Below are 26,396 nucleotides of genomic sequence, written 5' to 3'. Positions count from 1 at the left end.
CAAAAAAAAAGATATGAGCTCCACGAATCCAAGCATGTGCTACAAATCCTCACCATTTGAAAGCTCATCTCTCAATACAAATGAGCATCAAATGGACTCTGCAAAATGAACATCTAGACATTAGTCCACCATACATAATGCATCACAAAAAAAATAGTGACTACAAAAAGAAAGAGGATTGAGTTACTGGGCCACCATGTGCATACAATCTATCGATATGTGCAATGAGACTATGTCTCTCTGTATATCGAGTCTCCAAACCTATGGGATTGTAGTTTGTGGTGGAGTGCTTCAAAGAAAATAGAATAGTATTGTTAGAAACAAGATTGTTAGTATAAATGATATTCCAAATAAGAAAGCGAGAAGAACCAAAAGAAAACTTAAAAAGTCCTCCAAATAAGTCCTATGGCTGCCACTCCCCAGATGATTCGTAGCCCCTTCTTCCAATCGTGCCCTCATTGCCTCCCACTGTTGCCACCATCGTCCTAGAGAATTTGTGGCCTCCTCTGTAAGTCTCCACCAACTCTTTGCATCTAGCCACTCGGGCTTTGAGGAACCACTCTTGATTGCCTTGTGTGCATCTAATCATCTATGTAACATGTATTCATGCATACACTCCATCATCCACCTAATGGAAAACCTCTCTACCATTGTAGGTACTGAAAAATCCTCATGCAAAGATGCCCTTACATAGTCCTTTCTCTCCTCCAGTAAATTCCTCTAATGGTTTATAACGTTGTGTCTAAATGCTTGTTGGCAAAAATCTCATGTGTGGCATCTTCCTCCTCCCCTCATCATTCATGATCATAGCACATGTCTTGTCATCTATGAGATATCCATACCCTACTAGGGTATGTCTAAGGTGGGTGTCACCTCTCTTATCTGCAACCTGGGTATAACTAAGAGACCCCTATATATCTAGCATACTTGCAAGGGTAGTATCTCTCAGAGTAGCACCCATACAAGTACCACCTTGCGAACAGCTAAGACCAAAACCCATAGTCACGAGAGTAGATGTTTCTATAGGTGTGACAAATCCTAGAGATGAAAAGTATCCACTAGACCGATGAGACGGAGACATTGCATCAGTGCCTCCACAACATCTGACTGAGCCACCCTCTCTAAAATCATTACAAGAGCGGCGAATAACAATACTCTCTAGAACTAACCACGAGCTCACACCATCTACATCTCTGAAACACCTCCCAGAACCACTCTCTCCATCTGGGGCTAGTCTAGAGTGTCGACATCACCTACTACTAGAGATTGAAGCATCAAAGGGTGATGAAGTAGACCTCTTACAATGTCTTGACAATGTTTGTGTGATAGCTCCTAGTCTACCAATCTCTAAAGCAGGCCATCTAATATGGAGACATATGTATGAGTATCTCCTACAACTCCTCATCATTGGTCATCCCTCAACTCAACCTGCTCTCTAGGTATCCTTAAATGTAACTTGCACAAACAGAAAATGATGTTAGTATAATCAATATAAGGATTTAGGTAAAGCACAATAACATAACTCTAAAAAAATGGATGCTAATCAAAACATGTATACTAAAGCACTCTTAAAAGTGAATCATCAACGATTTGAGCAAGCTCTTGGCCCCATGTCAAGCTCTTGGCATAGCTTAACATACACTAGAATGTCTATAAAAAGAGGAGTCCACTTCATTCTCGCAAAATTCCTTGCCTCCTATCTCTTTGTCTACATTACCCATGTATGTCTCCCCTACATGCTCTAAGATCTCTTTGCCCTCCACACTCCACAACATCAGCACCGCCAGCTACATACTCTCCTTATCTACACTAGGAATATTTCTTTCATCACACACTCGTGCACTCCAAGGTGTTGAGGGCACAACATACTACATCAAGGTTGTCAGGGATTTGGATAGAAGATCACCTATTCAATATCACATATAAGAGTGAATCGATATTTATGGCTACTTCTATAATTGATTTTTTCTAAAAAAAGGTTGTGTACCTATTTACAATGACCCAATCGGACAAATGTGTCACATAGATGCATCTATCTATTCTCAGAATATATTTTTAGAAATCCGGATGGACCTCGCGGAATGATTGTCCCAACTCCTTCCAATACCACTTTAAATCACTATACGTCAAGTATAATCATGGAGAAGCTATATAATCCACTAAGATAATAGTTTGCAAGTTTTCAAAATAATCCATCTCATCTACTATGGTATTCAGATCCATGGCCTGTCATCGGCTCTCTTGCTTAAACTTTGATATGACACCACAATCCGTTTTGTGGAGCACATTTTATCGATGCACTCAATACAAACATATCGCCCATGCAACCAAGTTGCACTATACATTTTGTACTATACACCAAAATGGTTAGATTAGTTATTGCACATAAAATCTAGATATGATAGCAAATAAAGCATGCGATCACCTTCAGACTACATCCCCTCAAGAATTCCCACTCCTTCAATAGAGACCTCTATCCCTTTGCGAGAAATTGTGATCAAAGCTTCATGTAACCATCGCATAGACATAAACTGTGACATCTCCTTCATTCCCTCAAGAGATTGAACCAACCGAAGGCATGTATCATGTTGAAATTTTGATCGCACTCCCTCCCACTCTTGTCTAGCGGCCTACTCGTATACCTAACGAGTCACTTCTTCATGGATGCATGATGCAACATACAAAAACAATTTTCTTTCTCCTCCATGGTAGTAACCATCCTTTTTTCTACCCCATTTTCAACCACCATATCTCCGGTCAGTCTCTCATCATCCTTCAACAAGACCATAGCATAATGTTGTCTAAATCCACCATTGGTAGCCACTTTGAAATATGCACTAATGCCTTTAACACTAGCCAACCTTCAGCCATGCTACCTTCTAGCTGAGCTTGTCATCACACAAAGCCCTTCAAGGTCTTCATGAAGTGCTCTAAGAAGAACATCCATCACGTATGGACGAGTCCTACAATCTCCACTTTGTCTATGAGATGTACCAAGAGGTGAGTTTGTATTGTGAGCATGCTCGTGGGCAAGCACTTCTCAAAGAGACAAACCATCTGCACCGCTCCTCGCCTTATGGATTCAATAGAGGATGTCTTGATCTCCTTCTTTGAGATCCATTGCACTAAATTCGATCACCTATAAATCACCGAGCGTATTTCAAGAGTGAGGCATCTCACGATTGCAATCCATAGTACAAACTATGAGAAGTGAAAAAGTATTACGAACATCGAGTAGACACTAAATAGTGAAATATTAAGGTTACTTACTATCAAGGCCATGACAAACTTGGCATAATTTATGCCAATTATGGGATTTTGGCCCTGATAGTTAGTCATCTTTAGAAAAAGTAGACCTGGGAGAACACATCATACGTATCAAGGTGTGGATAGACCTGATAATTTACTTCACAATGCACTCTTCTTTAGTGGATAGGACTCAAAGAGCATAAGGTAGTTGCAAGCAATCATCAGGGCTCTCCACTATAGCCAAAGCACCTCCATCTTGCCAACCTCCTTCAAATCCATTCATACCCTTGCAATGTCTCTCTTTCTTGTGATATGGTCCCATAATAAGCTTCCCACATTCTTGAAAATATGCATGGGATCCAAAAAATGATTGATCTGTAAGTGGGTCCAATATGACAACTCGTAAAAAATTGAGAACCATCTCATTCCACTGTAATAAAGCATAAATGCCTAGCATAAATGCCTTAGTCTAGGCTAAGTATAAAAGGTGGAGGTGTAACATGTGTAGCATCTTTTTGCCATTTTATAAACATTACTTGTTTGAGGTCTCAACCTCCCACCATCTAAGAGGGTGAATACTCTTGGCCACCATAGCTTGGGGTGCATACCTTACTGCAACCTCTCATCATTTGATTCTCAACCAATATTGGTAATACCATTTCTTACCATGCCACCTTGGCTATGGCCTCCTAGCATTTTATATCTATTTCTTGTATTTTCAGTTTAAAAGCTTGCAGTGGAATTTAGCTTTATTACATTGGTATCGGAGCATTAGTTTAGATCCTGTCAGAAGTCATTTTCATATATTAGATCTAGTTGCTGTGACTAGAAAGTGAAAACCACAGTTAAAACTCAATTGCGGGAGTTAGTTCTTCCATAACCATGGTCTAACATGGAGATTTGTCACAAACCATGACTAAGATGGAGGTTCTTGGCATGAACTAGTGGATAATGGTGGGTTCCAATCTATTTTAGCAGGTCGTGGCTCAATTTTGGTCCAAAAATGAAGAGAGTTGGACAAAATGAGGGTTACATGACTTAGTTTGGTTTGAACTTGAGTTACTTTTTCAAGAATAGTAGTTCTTCCCTTTCCTTTCAAGCTTCTTTCAAGAATCCATGGTGGCCAAAGTTGATCAAATCCCTTGCTCGCGATCTCTATCTTGACAAAGGACTTCATAGCATTGTTCTCCATCTCTCAAGCTTTCAAGGGAATGGTGGAATGTCACACTATGCTTTATTCTGGACTAGAAACACAACAATAGGCAGCAGTGTGAATTGCGCTTGCTGCATATTCCTACATATTTCATCCATACAATGAGCTATGGTGCTCCAATAAACCATGAATAATTCTCTAAAGCACTTGACTATTGGTCTCTTTCAAGATTTGGCAAGATTTCTCTCTATTATGGACTTTCTTCTCTCCCATGGAACCCTATTACTGATAGTTTTGGACAGCAACAAAGAATCTCTGATTTCCTAAAGAAAATGAAGGGAGCTTTGGTGGCAACTCACTCATGGATCTTGCTTATGCACATCACTACAACATATACATGCTATAACGACATTTATAACGACGTTTTCTTTATAGATGAAAAATATCCCCGTTGTCGCTATTAGCATCGCTATTAGCGTCGTTACAAAACCGTCGCTATTTGCCTTGCTAACTTTAGCGACGCTAATACCGACGAAATTAGCGACGGTTACAGAGGAATTTCCGACGCTAATACCGACGATTGCAGAATTTTTTGCGACGCTAATACTGACGATTACAAAAAAAAAAATTTGTGGTAGCGCTGCAGATGCAGCCCTGCCACAGTTAGAGCCACACAGGGCTAAGAGACAATTCCTGCTGTCAAGGAAGTTAGACAATCGATCCCAAATAATGACAAGACTTTGCAAACAAGTACTTTCATGACATTAATTAACACAAATGTGCACTGCATTGATAAAGAAAATAACAGAACTTAAATTGAGAAGTGCTATTGCAACAAAGCAAATATGTATAGACCTGTACATCAATATGTGGTGAATAACATGGAGATGTGTATATGGAGTCATGCTACAACATAGAAGTCGGAATCATATACACTTAGCTATTACATATGGAGGATAGAGGCCATAAGGACTTACATAATACAAGATGGGGAGTAATCCTATGTAGCCTAATCTGCTCTCTACGACTCATCCGCATCAGAAAACTCCTCTCACTGTAGTGTCATACCGAACGGAGCCTGCAACAGCAAATACATATATAATTGTGAGTACCAAATACAAACTGATATATAATGACAGATTTCTCAAATTATGAATGATATTTATTACTATTTATCAGTTCTCCGTGAGCATAGAGCTTCTCGATCACGACACTCAAGCCATGCTTCTCCCCGTATGTCACCTCTAGTGCAGTCGGGTTGCGATTCGTAAAACCTTGCTATGGCACACAAATATTGAAAAACAACGTACTTGAGATTCATGTTCGAAATATATACATCAACATGGATGTCATTAAATTAGAGTACTCTACCCTATTAATGCTTATGAAATCTGCCAAGAATGTTGCGTGGCCGCTGCTACCAAGGTGATGCACCGATCCTGCGTCCAAGCGCGCCTTTGCTGCATCCTTCTGCTACTTCTACTTGTCTGGAGTGGATGTCGCCTCATCCTAGAGATTACTCCAATCCTCTGTATCCAGCCACTCCAGCTTCAATTTTCCCTGCTTGACTACTTCGCGTGCATCAGACTGCCTATGCGACTGATAGTCACGCATATGCGTCATCATCCACCCTCTCGAAAATCTATCATTGCTAGAGGGATGAGGGAACTCTCGATACAATGTATCGATTGTGTACTCCTTGCTGGCATCTAGGATCTCCTTCCACTTACTTGTCTGTAATGTTGTGCCGAAATACTTGTTGGCACAACTCATGCATCCTAGAGATGACAGCTTTTCCCTCATCATTCATGTATAAATGGCCAGTGGCCTTATCTATGAGATACGAGTAACCTACAAGATTTTGCAAATGGGTACTTTCATGGCATTAATACAAATGTGTCAAACACAACTTGAATTGATAAGTGCTACTGCGAAAAAGGATGCGAAAATACATACATGAAGGAGTGGGTTTCGTGTACTTCTTGTCGGCCCTAGGAGTGATCGGTGGGGTGCGTGAAGGAGTGGGAGCAGTAGACATCTGCTCGCCACCGCCAGTGAAAGACGGTGTCGACTCCCTGGTGGCAGTGCAAGTGGGAGAGACTGCATCTGTATCCCCACAACAGGAGCTGCCTCCTCCTCGACTACGTGACTCTGAAGCAAAGTGAGACCTGCGACTGCGTCTCTTGGAGACAGAAGCATTGGACCGAGCCTGCCGATCGTGCTGAGGTGGAATGGGAAAGTTGTGCATTGGCTCTATCTCTGACCCATGCTAGCTGCTTTGGTGAGAAATGCGCTAGCATGGCATCACTGTATCATCTATAAAATCGCGACTCATCCTACCGTTCGTGCCCAAATCCTAAACCTACACATACAAGGAAAAATAATAATATTAGATAATGAATTGTAAGACATAATAAAAATAAGACTTAATTTGCAAGACTTCATTTTAAAATAATAATAATAATTAGATAATATAAAACACCATACTCCAAAAACATACAAGCTGTCCTAACCGATTTGCAAAAAGTGACATTGCTATAGTGGGAGGAACATTTTGATCGAGTCACTTTTTTTAAGGGTTCCACAATCTCATCTTGACATAGCTCAGTATACACCGGGAGATCTATACAAAATTCTCCACAAAATGAGGACTTTGCTTCATTTTCAAAAAACCCATCCTCTATCTCCTCTATCTCCATAGGTGAGATGTCTTGGTCCTCCAAGCGGTTCATCCTAGTTTCTTGTATGCCTTCTGTCATTGCTGCTATTAAAGGTGTCTCTTCTACGATCGGTACGGGGGTTCTGGCAAACACAGGGATACTCCTAGATGTCATGGGAATGACATACCACCATTGAGGTTGTTGCGGATTAGGGAAAAAGACGACATGATCCATATTACGATTAGTATAAAAGTCCACTTTGAGATTGCTAAAGTGCGTCAAGTATTAGGGACTCTTACCTACTCATAGTGATTTGGCAAAACAAATGTATCACTCAAATCAGTCCACTTCTTTGTTGAGTCAATCTCAACAAAGCCACTTGGCCCTCACCGAACAGTTGCACCTGCTCCTTCGAGAGTAACCTTGAACCATTGCACATCAAATATGGTCACAGAGAAACTTCAATAATCCACTACAAGGATACTTTGTAAACATCCGAAATACTCCATCTCTGCAACTACACGGTTTGGATCTATGGCACGTCGTCGGCTTTCTTGCTCAAACATTGCCATCACTCCATAGTCCATTGTCGAGCGTAACTTGTCGATGTGCTCTACTCTGAAATGTCGTCCACGTGACCATGTTGCACTATGGACCTTATACTGGGAGAAGAACAAGTATATTAGTTGTGATTTGCAGTATAGATTGTAATTTCTTGGGATTGCATCCACGTGAAAAGTCCCATTCTTCTTTAGTAACTGTTTCTCCATCTTGAGATGCTTTGGTTAGGGCCTCATGTAGCCATCTAGTGGACATGAGTAGAGGCATATCCTCTAAGCCCTTCGGATATCAAATGGGTCGTTGCTGCGTACTCCGTCGAAAGTCAGATCTTGCAGACTCTCGCTCAGCTCGAGCATCCTCATATCGTTGTAGCCACTTCTCCATCGTAGCGCTATGCAGCATACAAAATTGGTTCACCTTGGATTCCATGGATGCGTCCATCTTCTTATCTATTCCATTTCCCACTAGGATATCTCCATTCAGACGATCATCCTCCTTAAGTGACCATATCAAGCCTTTGTCCCGGTCCACAGTGGACAACCACTCAGAAATGTACACCAAGGCCTCCGATACTAACCAACCTTCAACCATGCTACCTCAGGACGAGCCCGTTGTCGTACAAATCCCTTTAAGGTCTTCATGAACCGTTTAAGGAAAAACATCCATCGACTATGGACTGGACCTGCAACCTGCAATTCATCTATAATATGCACTAGAAGATGGGTTTGTATCATGAGCATGCTAGTGGGAAGATACTTCTCCAAAAGACAAGCAGTCTCTACTGCCATGCATTTTGCAGATTCAATCGATGATGTGTGAATCTCTTTTTGGGAGACAAACTGAACCAACTTGGAAAATTTGTAAATGGTTGTCCGTACCTTTGATGTCAGAGACCCCATGATTGCGATCGGCAATACGAACTGTGAAAACCATGCAATTAATATTGTGTATAAACAAACGGAGATTTTGAAATCTAATATGCAGAATCATGCCATACGCAGCCTCATACTGTATATACTTGACACATCTTATGCCAATCATGGGATTTGAGTCCTATCAGTTGGTCATCCTTTGTGAATGTTGTCTTGAGAGAACGCAGTAGGCCAGTCGGCATGCGAAAGGACTTGATGTTTTCCTTTACTCGCCGCACTTCATTGCCAGACAAAACCCAAGGAGCGCACGGCAATTGCACTCGACCATCGACGCCAGTTACAGGCCAATATGGTTCCATCTTTCCCACTGCTTTCAAATCCATCCTCGCTCCTAGTGTGTCTCGCTGCCCAGTGAGGTGGTCCCATAGCAAGCTACCCACATTCTTAAAAATGTGCATGGGATCTAAAAGGTGGTTAATTTTCAGTTTTTTCCAATAAGTCAGCCCATAGAAAATTGAGAAGCATCGCATTCCACTGGGAAGCGAGTCTTGGTCCACCATCCTGCGATCAAACCAGCTCAGTGCGTTCATTCTCGTAGGAGGGCGACCAAGAAATCCTTCTCTCATGACATGACCCTCTGGCAAAAAAGCCCGATGTCCCTCAAATACCATCTTCTTCATAAATTTTGACATACGAGAATCCAACCTTGGTCCACACAGAGGACATGCATAGTAACCTGACGTGACTAGCCTGGCAGAACACACATGTACAATGAGGCATGTCATAACACCAACACCGCTCAAAGAAAACTAGCAAAATAAGAAAACACGCTTTACCAGAGCATTCTCCATAACCTGGAAAGTCATGCATGGTCCACATAAGAATTGCCCTTATAGTTGCGGATCGCCTACCAATATGTTTGCTCATGTCCTCCACTACAATTCCCTCCCACAACTCCTTTAGCTCATCAATCAGTGGAGAGAGGTAGACATCCATATTCTTGACTTTCTGTTGCGTGCATGGACAGGGGACACGTTGATTGAGCCAAGCCTCATGATCCCCACCATGTTGGTCGTGAGTGCTAGACATCTTTATTGTGATGTAATGGAATGATAATTTAATAACGATTCTATATTGTATATTGGGACCACTCCACTATATATATTTCAGGTCTTTTTTTAAAAAAATTCGTATCCATCTCTTTGAGTTCGGCTCTAATCTATGCTCACACACATACATTTTTATAACAGTTAATAGATCTTCCACTATGCCTTGAAAGGCACAACTCCTTTTGAAGCCTTTATTGGTCAAACGCTAGTAGTGAGTTGTTTGAAAGTTTTTGGAAGCATTACTTATGCTCATAGAAAGAAATTAGACTCTAAATCTCTCAAACGTATTCTCATGAGTAATAGTAACATCACCAAAGTATTTTACTTTTATGATCCTAGAAAAAGAAGTATTTCTACATCTAGAAATATCATTGTGGATGAATATGTAGTTTAGAAAGATCTTGCAAAAGATACAATCCAAAAAAAACAAGCATCTCATTTCTCTTTCTCTACATCTCTATCTCTCTCACTCTCTCTCTAAAATTATAATCAAGCAAAACAAGCATCCCCTTTCACACTCCTTTCCATTTCTCTTTCTTTCAACACTTCCTACCCTATATACATTGCAAAGATTGAAGAGAACCAACACAAGAAAAAATATAAAAACACTCTCTTCCATTTTTCTCTTTCAACACTTCCTAACCTACATTGCAAATTAAAGCAACACAAAGATTGAAGAAAAACCAACACTTTCTAACCTACATTGCAAAGAATAAAAACCAACACAAGAAAAATTTTGAAAACACTCGCTTCCATTTCTCTCTCTTTCAACACTTCCTAACCTACATTGCAAAGCAACACAAAGCAACACAAAGATCGAAGAGAAACCAACACTTTCTAACCTACATTGCAAAGCAAAACAAAGATTGTAAAGAAACCAAAACATACCGTCGTACTCTCTTCTTCTTCCGCGACCTCTTTGTGCGGGCAACGCTCCTCTCCTTGCGTGCGGCTCGCGGCTTGCTTCCTTGCTCACCTCCCTCTCTTGCTCACCTCCCTTTCTCTTTCTCTCCGCCTTCGCCTTGCTTCTGCAGTTCACGCGCGCATTTGAAAGAAACATTCGGGTTTCCGCAAAATGTTACCAGAGTAAGTCGTCGCTATTAGCGTCACTATTTATGTCGCTATTTGCATCGCTAAATATCGACGCTAATAGCAACATTTTTAGCAACGCAGATAGTGACGCTAATACCGACACATTTTTTGACTTAAAATATTTCGAGGATTAGCAACATAAATAGCGACATCGAAAAAAAAAGTCGCTACTTAGCGTCGCTATATGTGTGTACCCTTGCAGTGCATGGTTTTAATCCATTGACAACATTGAAGCAAGATTGAAGCAATTTCTTCATCTCAGAATTGGGAAAAACATGGCAGCCATCAATCTTCATCAAATTTTGCTTCAATAAGGCTTCAATTCATGGGGCTTTTATTGTTTATAACCTCGATAGGTTCAATTGAAGGTATTCCTCAAAGATTGGGCTTACATTGAAGAATTTCTTCAAGTTTGAAAGCATTTTCAGTCTCTTGAACATGGCCATGTCTGAAAATTCATGGAATCCATGATTCTGTTGAGATATTTGCAATCACACCTACTTTAGTCCCTTTGTATGGAACAGCTAGGCTAGGAAGATGCATTCCATTCTAGGAAGAGAGACAAATCCCATATACACAGTGGATGTTAAGTGCTACCAAAGAACTCTATATATTGATGTACTTGAACTATCACTTACATATATGATAATGCAATAGTACTTGTCTCTTTCTGTCAAGTGTCTGTGTCATTGTTGTCCATACACAAGATTGTGTTTATGAGTTCAAGTCTCAATCTTGAAACCTAATTCATTTGTGTAACAGTTTTCTACATTGTCATGTCAATATGAGTTGTGTCTTTATCTTCCATCCTCCATAGCTTCCGCCTTTGCCATACTCTAGATCTCACATTTTTGACATGGTATTAGAGCCCAGTTGGGCATGGCATAACTCCCTTCTTTTCTCTCTCAAACCCTCTTAAACTCACGCCAGCTCAAGTCCAGCTCATGGTTCCATTTCTCACCTCCATCTCTACTTGACCTTCCTTGGCAGCCATAGCCAGCAGCACCTTATCAACTTGAAGCTCCTAGATCTCTCTCCATAGGTTATATCTAAACCTGCTCTCTTCTGGACATTTGTTCCTTGACTCCCAAGGCTTCTCCATATCACTTAAGAGCTTGACATTGGCCAGTCCATAGCTCAGCATTGCTCAAATTGTCAGTCTCTGCCATAGCCTAAATCTGTGACCTGCAGGACATACCTTGATTGGAGTCCCTGGATCTCCTAACACAAAGCATATCTTCTTTTTCTTCCATCTAAGGAATCATTCTTTACATCAGGGCGTTTCATCCCAACACCAATATCCATGACATTGATTACCCTCTACTCCGGGATTGATGAAATCGCAAAAATCTGGCTGAACTGCGCCTGATCACGGTCGTCTTCTCTGCGTGTGCAGTACAGGCCACGATCTGGACGAGGAGGATAGGATTTGGTAGAGCATCACATAAGCTACATTTCCATAAAAAAAGTTTTGAAAATGATTCACCATAGCTCCTGTAATGTCAGAAAAACCAGGCCCCTATCATGAAACCCTAAAATCCACCATAGCCAATTTTTCATTCAAGCTCAAAAAATCTCATTATTTTCTCTCTCCTGCCACCTGGAGCAACACACTGTCACTCTGATCTATTGTCCCAGCATCAAATCAAGGAGGGGAAGGACCTAGAAAGATTGAAGAAGAATCAATGACCCCGAACAAAGAAGATTCAAGCTCAACATCAACATAGACATAGTCTCCGCATAGTGTGTGTTCTGTGTCTCTTGACACATTGTAATCTGCTCTTCCACTAATAAATCTCAAAATTCTGGAGTTGATTTGCTGCTCATCCTTGGTCATGACAATGAAAAACAAGAAGATATTAATGCAAAGAAACATAGAAGTCTTGTTTGCATCACTTGCAGGTAATGATGGAGATGCCTACATCAAAGTGCAATCAATGAATCCATCAGAAGATTTTGAAGGTATTTAAAAAATAATGATACCTTTGCTTGAGGGGGACATAGACATGGACATGAAGACTGAAGCTGCAAGAAAAGTCAAAGAAGAAGCAAACCAATAAGACCATGAAGAAGAGAAGAAAGACAAGAATATTTTCCATGCTGACAAAGAGAAAGCATATGCTGAAAAGACCACAAGGGCCTATCAGTCCTTGTCTGGCATTTTTTGTTTTTAAAAGCATTGTACCTGTCGTAATGTTCCTATCATAAGCTTGTAAACTCCTCATGTAGCCTTGTACTACAACCTCTGTACACTTTGTAAGGCCCCTACGACAGCCTCTGGATGTCCATCATGTTTGTGGTACCCACACTTAGCCTTTTCTGTGACAGCCTCTAGTGTTTTGCCATGTTTATGGTGTGCCCACACTTTTCAGGTGCTGCTTTCACTAAAGCCTCTATACACTTTGTACTTTTGGTTGTGATTGAGGAGGGGTGCTGAGATATTTTCAATCACACCTACTTTAGACCCTTTTTATGGAACAACTAGGCTAGGAAGATGCAGTCCATTCTAGGAAGAGAGACAAATCCCATATGCACAGTGGATCTTAAGTGCTACCAAAGAACTCTATATAATGATGCACTTGAACTATCATTTACATATATGATAATGCAATAGTACTTGTCTCTTTCTGTCAAGTGTCTGTGTCATTGTTGTCCATACACAAGATTGTGTTTATGAGTTCAAGTCTCAATCTTGAAACCTAATTCACTTGTGTAACAGTTGTCTACATTGTCATGTCAATATGAGTTGTGTCTTTATCTTCCATCATCCATAGCTTTCCCCTTTTCCATGCTCTAGATCCCGCATCTTTGACAGATTCTAATGAGAATTTACACTCATTAAAGCACAAATGATATTCTCCAACAAGCCATTGTGGATTCCTATCAAGTCATTGATTTCTTTTGATTGCATTGGAGCAATCTTATTGATCGAGAGCTGAAGATTACTTGGGAGCAATCATATTGGACAAATTCTTCTTGAAGATTGGTTTTATTGATTTAAATCTTGGTCTATTGATGGGGTCTTATGCTGAAGGTTGATTGATTGGATTCATCCACTACTTCCCATTAGCATTAAAGAGGTAATTCTAGTACTTTCAGCTTAATCTCTCTCTTATCCAATTGTTGAACCAGACCTATTGTTCATAAGAGAGATTAAGTGTAGTAGAACCTCTTAATTCCTATTGAAGGCATGTAGAATTCAGGCCAAGACTGCTTATGATTGTTTGATGAGTTCTTTTCTGCCCATTCAAATGTTGAAGCTCAATTGATTGTACAAATGCTACACACTACCTACTTGACTTGGATTTTTGTCGGATGGTTGAGCATTGAAGCTATAGGACTAAAATAATGATGAAAATGGTAGGTGGGAACATTGTAAAAGTAGTGAGTCACTGCAAAAGGGTAATGCCCTATCCATAGCCTTTTCAATTTAGTTATTTTCCAATACCCACTTGCATTTCATTAAAAGTTCAAAGGCTTTTTCAGTCAATGCATAGCATCCTTGTTTGATTAGCCATTAGAATTGACTTGTCATGTTGTTTCCCACAAGGAAAAGCGGATGCCAGGCGAGTCGGGAAGACAAAAGAGAGGTGACCCTCCCTTCCTGATTAAGACCCTGAAGGGGTGCACAACCCGGCTTGAGGTGGAACTTTGCACACCCCTCTTGTCTCGAAGCCCATGCTATTTTCAAATTTAGGTGCAGGTACATTTACATCATCAGAGTATGGCCCAAGTACAGCATTGATAAGCAATAATAAGGGTTCCATAAGTGGTTGGTGAACCATTGGAAGAGGGGCAAATCATCCTCTATTTTCAGGACACCTACACATATTTGACAGATAAAACAGCAAGTATATATCCATCTATAGGTTTTTCTTGAGCCCTATAGGTTCCGCACAACCCTCTCCTAGTTGCTACAGTGGTTCAAGGATTTCCTTCACTCAAGGTATTCCTATAGGGTCAAATAGGGTTTCCACAAGGTGTTAACAGGTTGCAGGAATTCTCTGGACAGGTACACAATTCTATTATAGAAAATTATGTCCTTATCTGATGTGGAATCTTAATAGCTTGATTCGAAGATGGGATTCTAAGCTCTGATTTGAATCAAAGATTTTGTCATTCTGACATTGGTAGCAAAAGTTATGGTCTATTTACTGACAGAGGGTCTAGTGGACTACACCTAAACAGGTTGTCTGGAATACACTGTTTGAGTTCATTCTACCTATATACCTTATTGCAAGTTGAGATATTATTAAATATGCTATATCCCCATATAATAAGCTTTCCATAGAGCTATTAAGAATTGGGATTGGTGCCATATTCAGAGAGAAACAAGGGGTTAAGTAACAAACTGTCTGCTACTATAGTATTGTCTCCTAATGTCCAAGAATAAAAAGAAAGACCCTATTACTGAGGCATTGAATGATGGTGTCAGAGACTTCCAAGAGCATCAAAATTACACAACTAAAGCCCATAATGTTGATCAATTAGATGAAGAAATAAGCATTGGGATTGCTCATAGCACGCATCAAGGACAGCAGGACATACATGAAGAGCAATTATCTCCTATTGTCAAAAGAGTTGGGACATGTCAATGAAGGTCTTTATAAGGATTTGAAGGCTTTGAATGAAGGTTTAACCCATATGAATCAAGGGTTGTTGCAAGGGATGGCACAGGTAAACCAAGGAATTTCTGAATTGCAGCAAAGTAATAAATTCTTATTTCAAGAGCTCATCTCATAAAGGAAATCGGAAGCATACCACAAAGTGAACCTCAAAATATTGAAGACTCTCATGCGATTCCCTTTGTTGGTAGTCCTTCCCATCCAAACAAAGAAAAGTCTCAGCCAGTAATGCATACCTTTGAAAGGGGAGAGCCATCTAGAGTCAGGGGAAACCATCATCCTGCACAAATTCATGGTATTCATACCCCAAGGCCTTAGTTTAGCAGTTCAAAGGATAATCATAGACATGAAGGGGAATATGACAACACTTGATGGGACAATGATTATCATGTATGTGACCCCTTCTACAAGAATTTTTATCATCAGCCCTCAAATGCACAAAAAGGAAATGTAGTCAACAATCAAGTTCATGAAGGTGGAAGGCGTGATGAGCGAAGATCAGCCCAGGACATCCCAAACCAAGAGCCCAGGACAACAATCTCATGGGCAGCAATCTTACAATGAAAAAGAATATAAAGAGAATATCAATATCACTAATTTTAAAGGAGATAATGCATCACCTTTAGAATGGGAGGAGTGGATCAATAAGCTTGAATTGTACTTCACCTTTTACCCTAGAAGTGAAGAGGCCTAAATTTATTTTGCGGCCCTTCATCTTGAAGGTTGTACCCATACTTGGTGGCGTTACATGCAAAAGATTGGGCAAAGTTTTGACTCTTGGGAGGAGTTCAAGCAAGTGATGATTGATGTCTTTGTGTCTCCTTTGGAAAAAGAAAGGCTTTAAAGAAGATGATATGCATGTGCTCAAAGAGGAATGTTTGTTAGAGACTATTCCAATGCCTACTTGAATCTTTCCATGTACGTTGAAGGTATTTCATATTTTGTTAAACTGAAAAAATGCATTTTTGGTCTTGACCTTGCCTTATCATCGGAGGTAGGAGCTCAACAACCAAAAACATTACATGAGGCCATACAATTGGCTGAAAGATACTCTTTGAAGTACAAAAGAGATGTAGAAAATTTCAGCAAAGAAGTATGGGCAATAGTGTTTCCAATCAACCTACAAAGTATGGGCAAGTTTTCAGCCAATCAAGAGACTCTTTTAAACAAGAAAATAGAGGTTATAACAATCCAAACAATTATAACAACAAAGTGCCAACATTTCCCACTGTTTATGCCTTTAAACAGGGTGGAAATTTTGTACAAAAATAGGGGCAAACTTTCATAAATGTGGCTGAGCCAAGAGGTACTTTTTCAAGAGCTGAAAATGCTCCTAAACTATCCCAAAACAATTCTAACAGCAACTTCCTTCCTCACGACAAGCTTAGGGAAATGCATGCAAAAAATATTATGCTTCAAATGTGGGGAGAAGTGGTCACAAGATCATAAGCTGAAGTGTAAAGCTAAGAACTCAAAAATCAACATGGTAATCACTCAAGAAGTGGAAGTTGAAGAAGAAGAAGATCAAGAGGGAAATTTACTGCATGTTGATGCATACCCAATGGTTGAAGAGATTCATGAAGAGGAGCATGCCACCAATGAAGAATTCTATAATCCCATGGATGGATTTCCTTTTGATCCAAGTGGTAATCATGATTCTCATGTTTCCTTGTATACCATCTCACATGATGCATGGACCGGTTGCAAAGGGGAAAATACACTTAGATTCAAAGGTTTCATTAATGGCAAGGTTGCACATATTCTAGTGGATACGGGCAGCACTCATAGCTTCATCAACACCAAATCTTTGAATGGGCTGAAGTTGCTACCCATTGATATGGATTCTTCCTTGCGGATACAAGTTGCCAACCATGATATGAGTCTAGTAAAGAAGTGTGTCCATGTACCTCAATTGAGTTATTGCCCTCTTGCACAATAAAAGTGGATTTGATCACTTTGGATATGGGGCCTATTGACATTGTCATTGGTTGTAATTGGCTGAAAACGCTTGGCAAATTTACCTTGGACTTGGAGCAAATGCTAATGTAATTTAATTAGCAAGGACAGCACATAGAGTTGAAAGGCATAGACCACAAACAAATAGAACTCATCTCCATGAAGAAATTGCGAAAAGAAATCAATGCAAAGTCATGCATCTTCACTCTTTTGCTTGCGAAAGTAGAGGAAGGACAATCAACAAATCAACCATCTTCTTCTTCAAAGGAAAGAGATCCAAGATTAGAAGAGCTATTGGAGGAGTACAAGGATTTATTTCAGCCACCATCATCTTTACCTCCAAAGTGAGAGGTTGACTATTCTATTGACTTGTTGCCCAATACAAAACCCATCAACAAACCTCCCTATCGCTTGTCCAAGTTTGAAAGGGAAGAAGTAGAGCGTCAAGTCAAGGAATTGCTACAAATGGATTTAATTTAGCAAAGTCAATCACCGTTTTCCTCTCCCGTGCTCTTAGTAAAAAAGAAGGATGGATCATTTCACATATGTATTGATTATCGGGATTTGAACAAGTCAACGATCAAGAATAGGTATCCTATTCCCCGAATTGATGATCTTTTGGATGAGCTTAAAGATGTAAAGGTCTTCATCAAAATAGATCTTTGATCGGGTTATCATCAAATCCGAATGAAGGAAGGAGATGAGTTCAAAACAACCTTTAGAACTGAAAGAGGGTTATATCACTTCTTGATTATGCCATTTGGACTTTCCAATGCACCTGCTACTTTTCAAGTCCTCATGAATAAAATATTGCAGCCCTTCTTGTTCAAAACAGCTCTTGTTTTCTTTGATGATATCCTAATCTATGGTAAATCCAAGGATGAGCATTTGAAGCATATGAAAGAGGTCTTTGACACTTTACGAAGACACACATTCTTTGCCAAGATGACGAAGTGTTCTTTCATGGAATATGAAGTTGAATACTTAGGTCATGCTGTGGGAGAACAAGGAATTAGAGTGGACCCCAATAAGGTAAAATGTGTCAACGAATGGCCTACTCCTATGAATGCAACCTCTTTGAGAGGTGTCATCCTTCTATAGAAGGTTCATCAAGAATTATGCTCATGTGGTGGCTCCATTGACAGATAGGCTCAAAAAGGAAGCTTTCTTTTGGGACTCCATTGCCAATCAAAGTTTCAATGAGCTGAAATCTCTTCTAATTTCGACACCCATCCTTGTATATCTGGATTTCTCTAAGGAGCTTATCATATGTGCGGATGCTAGTGGAAGAGGAAGTGGGGCTATTTTATGTCAAGATCATGGAGTCAGAGCTTATGAGAGACGAAAGCTTGATGATAAGGAGCGTCAATTACATGTTTATGAGCAAGAGATATTAGCAATATTGCATGCTATCAAAAAGTGGCATCATTACATTTATGGCAGCCATTTCAATTTCAAAAGCGATCATCGGGAAGCGTCAATCCGTGCTCATAGTTGACAATGTTATTGAGCAAGAGGAGGTTGATCTCGTCACTCTCATGTGAGAGTACATAGATGTATTCACTTGGTCCTTAGATAAACTCAAGGAGTGGATCCAAGGGTCATGACCCATAACATCCTGATGAATCTTGATGCAACACCAGTTAAAAAATGGCCATACTTGATGAATCTAAAGCATGCACACACCATCAATGAGAAGGTAGATAAGTTGTTGAAGGCAAGATTCATCTACAAAATTGAGCATATAGACTGTGTATCACCCATAGTGATTGTCTTGAAGAAGAATGGAAAATTTTGAGTGTGCATAAACTATAAAAAAGTGAATGTTGCAATAAGGAGAGATAACTATCCACTATCCTATTGGAGCACATGCTCAAGAGAGTACTAAAAAAAGAGGCCTACAATTTCTTGTACGACTTCTTAAGTTATAATTAGGTGCAAGTACACCCCAATGATAGGCATAATATAGTATTTGTGATAGAATTTGGCATGTTTGCCTACATGGCCATGCTGTTTGGGCTAATGAATACACCAACTATCTTTCAATGCCTCATGTGTGCTATCTTCAAAGACATGATCAAACAAGAATTGGAGGTGTTTGTTGATGATCTATGCATTCACTCCAGTTTGGAGGGAATATTTAGATAAACTTTGCATAGTCTTTGAGCAGTGTAGGTTGTATACTCTCTCCTTGAACCCCTTGAAGTGCCAGTTCTAGGTAAAACATGGATGTATCCTAGGGCCCATGGTGTTTAAGAATGGTATTGACATTGACTTCTCCAAAGTTAGAGTCATTGTCGATTTACCACCACCCACAAACTATAAGGGAGTTTAGTGCTTCTTGAGATACACACAATACTATTGACGATTCGTTTTGAGCTATGCATTGATTGCTAGATGCCTTTACAAATTTCTAATCATATTTGAGTGGATTGAGAAATGCTAATGCACCTACAAGGAACTAAAAAAGATTTTCACAACTGCATTGATCTTGTGAGTCCCAAATTGGAACATAATATTCCACGTGCACATTGATACCTCAAAGTTTGTTGTGGGAGCTGTATTGTGCCAACTTGGTGAACATAATCTTGATTATCCTATGAGCTTTGCTAGCAGACAACTCACAAATTTGGAGATGAAATACTCCAAAATGGAGAGGGAAGGCCTAGCCATGGTATTTTTTATGCTCTTCTTCTTTGCCTTGCTAAAATTCCTTCATCATCTTTGATGCTTTCTCATCAAGCAAATACTCTTCTTGAATATCATGGATCCAATCCTTATGCACGGTTGAATTGGTAGAAATGGAACATGCCCACATTCTTGATAAGGCATCTGCCACCACATTTTCTTTTCCAGTCATATAAGATATTTCAAAATCATATCCTTGAAGAGTACCTAACCATCTTTGTTGCTTGGGAGATAAATTTGGTTGTGAAAGAAAATATTTCAGTTCCCATGCCAAGTTGATGTCTTTGACTTTAGCAAGGCACTCTATTGGTTCATTTTCTTGTCCTTGCCTCTTAGCTTCTGATCCCTTCAGTTGCTTTCTCTTTTCCTCCTTCAACCTCCTACGCCTTAGGTGGACTAGCACATCCCCTTTGGTGGTGCGTTGTATCTTAGGTAGTCAAGGTATTTCTAGGTTGCTCTCACATCTCACTTTTGACTCATAGTTAGACTCACAACCTTCACTAGAAGAATAAGTTTTCCCTAGTGGTTGCAACTTTGAGCCTGACTCTGTTATAAAGAGTGATGCGGTACTTGTTTGAACTAATCCAACTAATCCAACTTGCTCGTAGTCTATCACTCGTAGGTGGTCCAAGCAAGTACGATCGTATTCCTTTCTGAAGACTCCTCTTTCGATCCTAAAGAAATTGTCTTTCCATGGCTTGGAGTCTACTCGTATCTGTTCAATCACTTAGCTATTTGTGTCATACTCTATTGTCTCGACCTCTTTCTCACTTTCCTCATTTGGAGAGTAGTATTCTTCATACTCATCATCTGAATCATTATCTTCTAAATTGCTAATCTTCTCTTAGGTTTCTATTCTCAGCCCCCTTCTCATTTTTTGGTGATCAATGCCCAATTATACATTAGGTTCAAGTTGTACACTTTGGTCTACCACCACTTCGTCTCGTTCACATTAGGAAAAGAATGAACTCACAAATGGGCCTTTCAGCCCCCCCTCTCTCCTCCTTAAAACAAGGAAAAGAGGAGAGAAGAATAGTAAAATAATCCTATTCTCTCTCCACTTTTGCAATCTTGTTTTGCCTTATTTATATTATCTACAAAGATATACTCAGATTCCTTCTCTCTCCTCATTCAAGAAGTCTTTTTCAACCAATTTTTATATTCAAAAAGGAGTTAGTCACAAGAGTGTGGTGCTTCGTTTTCAATGCAAAATGATTAGTAGATACAAGATAATTGATCTTTTAATCGAGAATAAGGAAAATGAAATTTTAGAAGTTTCTTCTAAGATATTTTGGGGATTTTTTCTATTCTAGCTTTTGGTCAAAAAACAAACCAATTGGTCAAATTTCGTGTTTTTTGGAAATGTTTTTGGAGGTAAAATAAAAATGCCTAAAATATGAAAAATCTTGGACATCCCTACCCTCTTAGTTATTTTCCCCCATATCTTTACTCTCTCATGGCTCTATTGTGACCTCTTCTCTGTGTTTATGCAACCTTCATTAACATTGTGAATTACTTACACTCTCCTTTTCCTGAACCTTTGAGTGCCTCTCTGTGCATCTTCACTATACCTCTTGTGACAACCAAGTAGGCTCCCCATTTCTATTGATAGTAAAATGAATAGAGGAAAGAAGGAGTTGCATATTGAGTTAGAGATTGAGTACACCCCATTATTTAAAAGAACTCAGTGTACCAGTGTCAACCCTTAAGTTTTGCAGAGTTATAGGCAAATGGGATTGAAACATGTGGACTTGTGGGTTGATGGGAAAATCTACCCAATTGACCCCTTAAACAATAGACCTCCAACTTTCTCAAGAATCACAAGTTCACTTAAGTATGTGTGCGAGGGTGAAAATTGGTTGCTCAGTTACACTAGGTGGCTCAATGATCAAGTGTTCAAAGTATTTACAACTTACCAAGCAATCATAAAAAATTATCATGATATGATTGTTTCACATCAACTTTATATACAACAGCTCATAGGACAAGTAGTATAGCTGAATGACACTATAATTCAACAAAAAAATCAAATTATTTCCATGCATGACACTATCCATGACATTGGTATCTCATTTGAGGAGGCAAAGGCACAATTGGATGACCTGAGAAAGATCAACAGCAAGCTAACATAGGAGCGCAAACGAAAGAAGAAGCCAATCAATGAGTTAATTGTGAATAGCAGCCAGTGGAAGTGACATATCAAAGCATGTAAGGTAGCTCAGAATGAGAACCTAGGTGAGGGTGAGATTGGATCATGTATTAGTAGATTGTTGAAGGCAAGTACATTGGAAAATGCTTTGAGCAATCCTAAGTTTAAGGCTGTGAAGGAAAAGGTGATTAAGTGCACATTAAAAGATGTGTCAAATGAGTTCTCAGCTATGGATGCACAACCCATTTGTGACAGGGCCGGTATTAGCACGACGACTTACTCAAAGATATTCAAAGGTTTGAAGGCTGGGTTTGGTCGTATGCTGAAGAGAAATAGAATCGTGCCTCTTTCTCAACCTTCAAAGTTAATAGAGACATAACATAACTTAATACAAAGGTTTTGGAGCTGATAGGAGATGCCATGCATGTTCAATATGTGGAAACACTAAAGGTTGGGACCAAAAACACATATGTGGTGAAGTTCACTGAACTCACAATTACTAATTAGATTTATACAAGGTGCAGTCGGCAATGGTAATGTACTACAATATGTCTATTGAGGAATGTAATGGTAAATTGCAGTTTGTTATAAAATTATTTGAAAGTGAGTCGTCAAAGCAATAAATCTTGAAAGATTTAGTGTAACTCTAATGAATAGAGCTTTACAATTCGACAAGAACAACCCAAAAAACTTTAGTGTTCAATCTGAGTGCCATGTGTGGTGGCTCACTGCATTTGAAGTTCCTAAGGAAACACTTGAGGTGCTGCAGCTTTTCTTTATGCACATAAGAATTCCAAGCATCATAGTTCATCAGGAACATGGTGAGATACTCTCGGTTGAAGGATATGGTCAATACTTGATTGAATGGTATCTTATAGGAGACTTGAAAACTTTAAAATGTGTGTGGAATATCCAATGGTGCAAATACAAAGAATCCATGCCTATATTGCTTAATAGAGAGGGTGGAAGGAAAGGACGGAAAGAACAAGCAAAGGGTGACAAGTGTTGCATCGATGTGCAATAGAGAAGATCCCACTTGGAAGCCCATCTTCAACATTCCATTGGATCGTATTTACATTTTTTCATTGCATGCTTTTGTCACAATCATGGAGAAACTTGTATATGAATACATTTGCTTTGCTTATAGGATGCAACCAAAAAACGAAGCCATTGTAATGCGTAGGAATGTGGAGTGAGTGCTATTGGAAATTGGGATACACCAGCATCAAGTGACGATTGAAAAAGATGAGAAGAGATCAGAAAAATCTAGTAACTTGCCAAAAAAACCTTGCTTTGGAGGAGCAAAGGCTAGGAAGTTTCTCTCAGCACCCATCAAAATGAGAAAGGGAATGTCATGGTTCGTAGGCCACAGGACTATGATAGGTGGAAAAAGTTACATTTTGCAGTTCTTGATTGAAGTAATGGAGGAAAAACAAGATTGGCCAAAGCTAAGATTTGGATAAGTCTTAACAAATTGGCTCCCTTACTTTGCAAGATGGTGTTTAACAATGAAGATAAGCAAGAATTTATCAATGCTGTGCATAGCTTCTAAGAAAATATGGTGGAATCGTGGGGCAAAAGCTCTATCACACATTACATGGTGCATACTAAGTTAATATTTTAAAATTGTATGAATTGTATAAACTATTGATCATAGTTTTACTCATGTGTGATATGTATCTTTCTAGCATATCCTTGAGGCACATGGGCTATACTTTGTAGAAAAGGGAAGCATCGAAGTTTGTTCCACACAAGGGATAGAAAATTCACATTGGATAGCGTGTGGTGCATACCAAAGAAAAATTGATCATAGTGGAGGGGTGAATGGTAGCAATCCAATTTTCCAATTGCTATCTCGGTGGTATAGGATTATAATAGCGGATGAAGATAAACTCTCATAAAAGAGAGAAAATGAAAGTGCTAATTAATTGGCTGCAAACATGATGGAATCACGTCGTGTCACTAAAAGAGTGCATTATGAAGCCTCAAGTGCCAAGTAAAACCATGCCAAGTGGCTAGAAACAAGGCTTCGACAAGGCAACAAATGGGTTCGAAGAGAGCTAAGATAGTAAAATGAACAATGTGTTCAGTGTGAATGCAATTTATAGTTTAAGAGAGAAAGAAAGAGTTTTCATCTATGTGAATGATTCTTACATTTTAGGATTGTATAAAAGAGGGCTTCACTTTTTATCTTGTTCATTGAGTTCTCACATCTCTTATGCATGAAAGATGGCTAGGCCTAAGGTAGTTACAAATAAGCTTTCGTTTAAAGCCCCATATCGTGTTCAATCCCTTGGAGCATCTACTAGCTTAGATGCACCCCCTTCTCAACCTAACCTAGCTTCCTCAAGCCGCCCTCACAAGGGTCCTCCTCAACATCTCCACAAGAAACACAAGTGGAAGCTAGGTATAGTGGCCTTGAGAGAAATCAAGAGGTATCAATGCTCTTTTGATCTTATCATTCCGAAGGGCGAGCTATCGTTATACAGATTACTGGATGCAGTTTCCCAAAGAATGCATGGGACATACTCATGAAGAATTATGGAAATGTAACACATGCAAGAAAGATTCAGCTAAAGCAACAGTTCAATAATAGGTCTAAGAATGACAAAAGCATTCATGCCTACACTACAAAGATCAAGAACATAGCAGATCAGCTTGCCACCATTGGATCTTTAGTGTCTGAGGATGATATGATTGCAATGACATTGAATGGACTTGGCAAAGAGTATAAAGCATTTGATACATCTATTTTTTGTGAGAGTTGAATCCCCTGATTGGGATGAGCTGATTGCTTTGCTACAGCATGAGGAAGTTAAGCTTGGGCTGAATACAGGTTCTAGTACATCTCAAAGAAGGGACATTGTTCTTTATTCTAGCCAGTGTGGCAAAGGCAGCAGAGGCCATGGCTCTTTTCGAGGTCGAGGAGACACTCAAAATGCTTATGGAAAGAATTAGCAGAATGCGTGGCATGGCACAAATACACAAGGCTAGCGTGGATCTGGTGGCTTTAGAGGCAAGGGGAGATCACCCCAACAACATGGGCACTATGCATATTCTAGCGGTTCTCATGATGAGCAGGTTGACAGATTGTTTGCCATGCAACATGTGTCTAAGAATGCATCTTGGCAAAACAGAGATGAGAGATGGTACATTGATTCAGGGACTTCAAATCATATGATACCGCATGGAGAATGGTTTGATGAGATGGTTGCAAGTTCACATGGTTATATGTGTATTGGGGATGACATCTAACATGATGTTCAACACACGGGAATTGTTCCATTGTTGATGCCTGATAGCAAGAAACAGAGCTTGCATGATGTACTACATGTACCTACAATAACCAAGAATCTTTTGTTAGTTGGACAGATGGCAAAACAGAATCTGCATGTGAGATTTAATAGAGATGGATGCTTTGTTGAAGAATATTGTAATTGGTGCGCAGATCGGTCGCAAATAGCTCACGTAGTGAATCCTTGAAGGTCCCCAAGAACAATGAACTCTACCTTTTTGCACAAAAAACCATGTAAAAGCATGCACGACAAGAGGCAAGAGACAAATTGGGTTCAATCTCCCCCATGCCTTGTGTGTGCGCTTCACAAAGCATGTATTTTATGTATATTTCAATCTTCATGCTCAATAATAGCCCAATTTACAAAAATATGACAAGCTTTTAGCTTTTGAGTTTGCTTTCTACAAAAATAGGAAATTAAAGCTATTGGACGGTGCCCATAGAGTCTGGCACGCCCAATCTCAATGTCCAAATAGAAATAACATATCCGGCCGCATAAGCGCATACAAAATAATAATCAATAATCAATGTCTCAATAGACATAACAAAATATAGGCGTGGCACCTATCAAAATATAGTCCAAAGGTCGAATACTCGCTAGACTCCAATGCTTTCCTCCGCCACTGTTGCTATCTCTACACATCAACTGAAGCATTCACAATCGTTAGTAAAATAATACAATTAAACCGACAAAAGTGAATACCTAGCAGTCTTCAGCTACATAAATAAATCAACTGGTTAGAAATAAATCCTAACCTTAATTTATTACGAGTGCGCGCTCTAAACTCATAAACGTTTATTAATTTAATATGCATTTTGCGGAATCACCGGCTATGGAATCACCCATGTACACACTAAATTAATGAAACGCCCAAAAAGGACAGGCGTCCCCATCAACTTCTCGCACAAAGAATCCTCTTTGTGTATGAGCCCCGGTCATCTAAGTTTACGGAATCCACCGTGGCACGGAATCCACCGTGGAATATG

This window comes from Lygodium microphyllum, chromosome 2, assembly GCF_053477565.2.
Source record: "Lygodium microphyllum isolate KBCC chromosome 2, Lygodium_microphyllum_v1.1.10, whole genome shotgun sequence".
Taxonomy (NCBI): domain Eukaryota; kingdom Viridiplantae; phylum Streptophyta; class Polypodiopsida; order Schizaeales; family Lygodiaceae; genus Lygodium; species Lygodium microphyllum.
This window is presented reverse-complemented; position numbering follows the sequence as displayed.